At 16.1% G+C, this 6,000-nt stretch overlaps 16 annotated features.

Moving 5' to 3' along the window:
• Positions 1-22: 22 nt before the first annotated feature.
• Positions 23-71: a microsatellite.
• A 113-nt stretch (positions 72-184) lies between these two features.
• Positions 185-293: a microsatellite.
• A 2,236-nt stretch (positions 294-2,529) lies between these two features.
• Positions 2,530-2,628: a microsatellite.
• Positions 2,561-2,631: a microsatellite.
• A 1,291-nt stretch (positions 2,632-3,922) lies between these two features.
• Positions 3,923-3,988: a microsatellite.
• Positions 3,924-4,003: a microsatellite.
• Positions 3,935-3,974: a microsatellite.
• A 334-nt stretch (positions 4,004-4,337) lies between the features above and the next one.
• Positions 4,338-4,396: a microsatellite.
• A 71-nt stretch (positions 4,397-4,467) lies between these two features.
• Positions 4,468-4,523: a microsatellite.
• Positions 4,524-4,771: 248 nt separating this feature from the next.
• Positions 4,772-4,850: a microsatellite.
• Positions 4,851-5,167: 317 nt separating this feature from the next.
• Positions 5,168-5,215: a microsatellite.
• Positions 5,179-5,261: a microsatellite.
• Positions 5,180-5,229: a microsatellite.
• Positions 5,181-5,215: a microsatellite.
• Positions 5,182-5,256: a microsatellite.
• Positions 5,194-5,261: a microsatellite.
• Positions 5,262-6,000: the final 739 nt, after the last annotated feature.

The raw sequence follows: 6,000 nt of genomic DNA, 5'->3' as shown, positions 1-6,000 counted from the left end.
GATAATTATTAGAACAATTAAGATAATAATAATAATAATAATAATTAATAATAATAATAATAATAATAATATCAATTAAAAATTAGCACTAGAGTATAAAAAAAATCATTTTTAATTAATAATTTTTATAATGAAAATAACTATTATTAAGAATAAATTTTAAAAAATAAAAATTTATCTTAAGTATAAATATATAAATATATAAATATATAAAAATACATATAAATATAGATATAAATATATAATATATATATATATATATATATATATTATCATTTTATATATATAAATATTTAATTTTTAAGAAACATATAAATGAATCGTTCTATAGTTCCAATATTTTACAGAAATTTAAGACATCAAATAATGACATATATATAAAATATGATGATAAATTTAATTTCTTATAATCAGGAAAAATATAAAAATAATTAATAGAATAAAAATTTAAGATGAAATCTTTTAATGATTCTATAAAAAGTGATATTTTAAAACCAATAATACATTTATCTACAAACACTAAGTAAAAAAATCTTTAAAATTCTTGTTCTAATTTCGATAAAGATTAATTTATTAATAAATAATTTTAACATTAGTAAACATTAAAAAAGCATTCAATGTCAGTTTAAATATAACGAAATTTTAAAAATACACTTAATTTGTAACTATTCGACTTTTAAATTTAAAAAAAAGACCAACAAAAATTTTATTTTAAAGATTAAAGAAATATGAAAAATAGTTTTTTTTAAGAAAAATCTACGAATTTCTCCATTTAAAAACAAAGCTTTGATTTTAATAATTTTTTGGCTTTTAAAATGCAAATTAGAAGGAAATTATTCCCAAAATAAAAGTCAAATTTTAATATCATTATAAAACAATGAAAATAAAATAATATATATATATATATATATAAATCATTATATTTTACCATTATTAGTCTTTAAATATTTCCAAAATTTGGTACATATTTCTGCTGTAGGCATATATTAATTTTCTTTCTTATAAATATACTAGTATTCTGAATAAATAGTCCAGAATTTATTCAATTCAAACATTTTATTCCCCAAAGATCCACTAAAACAGCCTACTAACCATGCCAGATTGATTTCATCTTACACCTCTTCATCATTTATAGACAATATATTACTTTAGAAAGCCGGAAATTAGAAATCGTATATATATACTAGTACTTTAGCGCCCGATTATATTAATAAATTATTAATATCTTTTTTTCCAATATTTAAATAATCGACATATTTTTACTAAGAAATATTTTATTTTACAAAAACAAGGTAATTATTAATTCCATATTTATTTATTTTAATACTCTGACTATTTTTTTTCATAAAAGACTCCTCGAATAAAATACCTTAGCACTATCTATTTAAAAAGCTTACAATACACTCATTTTTATCATTTTGTTTAAAAACTACAAAAAGATCTAGATCAGAGACTCTTTTTTCATTCCAAACTAAAACAATTCTCATTTCTTCCTTATTTTAGGTCTATTTATACATAAAAATATCCCTAGAATCATCCCCTTCATTTATTTCTAAACACGAATAATTATATCCTTCCGCATGAACGAATAGAGTGTATGTTTTTAGGTATATATTATTTAACTAGAACACTTTTTATATACCACTTAATGACAAATAAGGCTCTTAAGTTTACATTAAACACTATCTTTGATCTTCATATAGTTCTAGTTTTATTTTTTGGTTTAAAGGAAGATTTGTTTCGTAATCTAGGACTGTTATTTATATTGTCTGGAATTATATTTATAATTAGAGTTCTTTTTAATTACTTTCCCATGTTTCATTATTATTGGTTTATTTTTTGTAAAAAACTTGTTTTTTTGAAGTTTGATTTATTTTTTCGATTTTTACTTATAAATCATCTTTTAAATAAATAAAAAACTATATATAACAAAAAAAAAAAAAATTACGTTTTTAATTCTCATTATAAGGGTTTATACATACATATTTATTAAAAAATAAAAGCAATTATGTAGACTGCCCTTCTACAGCCAAAAAATGTTGATCTTCACTTATTTTTTCGCCAAAAGCGTCTATATATCTCTCATCGAAGATTTTTATGTTTTTATTGTAAGTTTAGTTAATTTAAATAGTAAAATAAGTAACTTTAATAGACATTCTGATATTATTTTCAGACTAAAATTCAGGTAAATCACTTAGTTTTTTATTATTTACAATTTCATAATATTAATCGAATTATTTATTACATTTAACCTAAGAAACGACATCTTCTAGTGTATAATTAATTTCCGGTTAAATATTTTAAGGTAAAGGAATGATTTTAGTACTAACATTAGGGTTTTATTTAACAGGAGTCTACATTTTAAAAATAGTCAAAAAAACCCAAAATAATATAATACATAAACCAATTAATAATATTATTATTTCAGTCTTAAAATTATTATCAAAAATATGATTCTCACTTTTACTTTCTGATAAATAATATGAACACCCAATTATTATAAAAGATAAAAATACTATAAAAAGTCCTAATAAATAATTATATAAATAAATAAACATAAATATAAATATATAAAATATATTTATATATATATATGTATATATCAATATATAATAATATAAATATATATATTTACCTATTAATCCTATCAAATAAAAATAATCAGCGTATACCTTTCCTGCTATACCACAACATTTAAAATTTAAGCAAGCTATTTCATTTGATTTTTTTGTATTGTATTAATTTGAATCTTTTTCCCATTGTATAGCTTATTAAGTTTTATCACAATCTGGATATATTTGATTTTAATTTTTAAAAAGATACTTTTCGTGACAGCCTGAATTTATTAAATTTTCTTCATGTAAAAGCTACATTCCATTTTGGCAGTTTTTACTTATTTAAATATTTATTTCTTGAGCATTTCTATATAATTATCCGTCGTATGTTATTAAAATTAAAGTAAGAACTAGAAGTGCTGACCCAAACGAGAAGAAAGCGAATTTATTTTAAATACCATTTATGATTAATATACAAAAAATCAAAATAATAAATATAATCGATAAATAAAATAAACTTAAAGTCAATTAAAAGTTAGCAATATAAGTCAAAGCATTTATATCTTTAAAATAATTGGCCGAATTACACATATACAATAACCCCCCACAAAAAAAAGCTTTTTAAATAAAAAATAATACATATAGATATATATATATTTACAGTAATAAAGCAAAAAAATATAAGTAAAAATCTAATAGCTTTAAAGCTTTTACAGAAAATAAAAGCAACAAAAATTGTAAAAGATATAGAAATAATATTTAATACAGAAAATACTTTTAAACATATTATTATTTTTTTATATTCTTAATTTATATCTAAAAGCATTTCTTTATAATATTTTTTTTTTTAAAAAAAAAATAATAATATATATAATTACATTTGTTTGCAATCTATTAGTTAGCCTAAAAATAATAATAAACAGTATCTTTGTATATAAGAATTGAAACAGAATCTACAATAACTGCGATGAGCATAATTATAGATATAAATAGTATGAATCTATGTATCTTTTTATCTGATATTTCTATTCCATCTTCATTTATTTAAATATCTGCTTTTAAAGATTTTAAAGGGGAAGCCATTATAATATTTTATTTTTCAATTGTTTCTTAAGATTAAGTAAAAATCCAATTTATAGTCAATAATGCATATACCATTAATATAAATCCGATAATTACTAATATTATATTCGGTAAACAAGGATAGAAACTTTCAAAAAAATACCCTGTTATAAATAAACCAACAGCAAATAATAATTATAAAATAGAATTGATTTTTTGCATTTATATTAAACGACTTTTTTCATTTAAAGTCCAGTCATTTATAGAATGTTATCGGTTCATGTTTATTTATTGTTTTGTCAACATTTTTAAATATAATTTATAATTTTTTATTATATTTATATTTATTTTAATATAAATAATATTTTTTTTTTATTTTTTATTTAATAAATAGTTATGTTTTTAATGTTATTTATTTAAAAATTTATAAATTAAAAAAAAAAAAAAAGATAACAATTTTTATATTTAATTAATAAAAATAAAACAATAAAAAATTATTTATAATATTTTATAAATTAATTTTGCAAATATCATATTTTTCTAAAAAAATTAAAATAAATTTTCATATAATAAATTAAGAAAAAAAATAAAAAAAAATAAAGAACAAATGAATAAATATTTAAAAATTTTTAGATATTTAAATTGTTATTTAAAATAAAATAAATAAAAAATATATAAAATAATTATTAACATTAATGAAAAATTAATTATAAAAAAATTTATATATATAAAATATAAATAAACATATATAAATATATATATATATATATATATTTATACATAACTAATTTTAATATATTATATATATTTTTTATCTTATTATCATTTTTTTAAACTTTTAAAAATCTTATATAATTATATTTTTCATTATTATTTATTATTATTTTTTTTTATTTTGTATAATTAATAATATTTATTTATCTAGTTTTAAATATGATTTTAATATTAAATATTATTTTTTTTATTTGTTAGAATATTTTTTATATATAATTTTGATTTTAATTATAGTATTTTTAAATTTATTATTTAGTATTTATATCTTATATATGATTGCAAAATTTTTATGCTACAATTTTTTATAAAAAATCTTTTTTTTAAAATATAAATATAATATATACATTTATATTATTAATTATAAAAATACAAATAATATTACATTATTTTAATTTATATATATATAATTTTTAAGACATTACTTTATTTATATATGTTTATATTTTTTAACTTATTTTATTCTCAATTTTTGAAATAGAGGGAAATAAAATATCTAATTGTTTATTAAAAATTTTATTTTAATATATAATATATAATATTAAATTATTTTGAAAAATAAATAATTTTTTTTTAAATTTAACAATTTAATTTTAATATTAAATATTTGTAAATTTTTATATATAAAATTTAAGTTGTTTAACATTCTAAAAAGATAAAACATATATTTAAATATTTTTAATATAATGACAAAAATAAAATATATATATTTAAAATATTTTTTTATTAAATGAATATAATAATAAAAATTATAGATATTATTAAATAAATTAAACAAAATTAATAATTAAAAATATATTATAATATATTAATATATAATAATATATATATAAATATATATTTATAAATATATATTTATAATATTATATTTATTATAATTAGATTTTTATTTAAAACACGTATTTAAATTAAAAAATATATATATATTATAATTTAAAGTATTTAATTTAATACTGTTTAATAAAATTTCATTATTCTTCTAATTAATTAAAAAAATTGTTTTCCTTTAAATTATTTTCTATATTTTCAAAATATTATTGTTCTACTACAAATATATCTTCATCGTTTTTCTCGTTCTTTTTTTGTAAATTTATATATTCTTATAAATAAGGCTCTACTACATTCTATTTAAGGTTTTGGAAAATTCTGGCTGTAAATTCAGGACCTCTAGACCATATAATATTAACATTTGGGTATAATATAATAAGTGCTGATAAATATTAAGTAAGAATTGCAAATCTATTTTTTTTCTGAGGTTCATTACTATTTATACTATTATTATTATTATTATTATTATCAAATCCATATATATTATAATTTATAGATTCTAAATTAAAATTAATTTCATCCGCAAATTCAATTAATAAATAACATTTTTTATATTTCTTTTACATTTCTAATAATTATTTATCTAATCTTCCGCTTTTAAAGCTAGAAATAAGATCATGTGTTTATACAGACTTTCTTTCTATAGCAATTTCTTTACTTAAAATATAGTCACCTACTTCTAACTAAACAGGAACAACATTAAAACCTTCATGGTATAAAATTGAAGGTAAATCACTTCTAAATTCTCTTTTATCTACTATAATACTATATTAACAACAAAATA

The sequence above is a fragment of the Ichthyophthirius multifiliis genome (assembly GCF_000220395.1).
Source record: "Ichthyophthirius multifiliis unplaced genomic scaffold scaff_1120509249573, whole genome shotgun sequence".
Classification (NCBI taxonomy): domain Eukaryota; phylum Ciliophora; class Oligohymenophorea; order Hymenostomatida; genus Ichthyophthirius; species Ichthyophthirius multifiliis.
The sequence above is the reverse complement of the archived record's forward strand: the minus strand, read 5'-3'. Positions and strand labels throughout refer to the sequence as shown.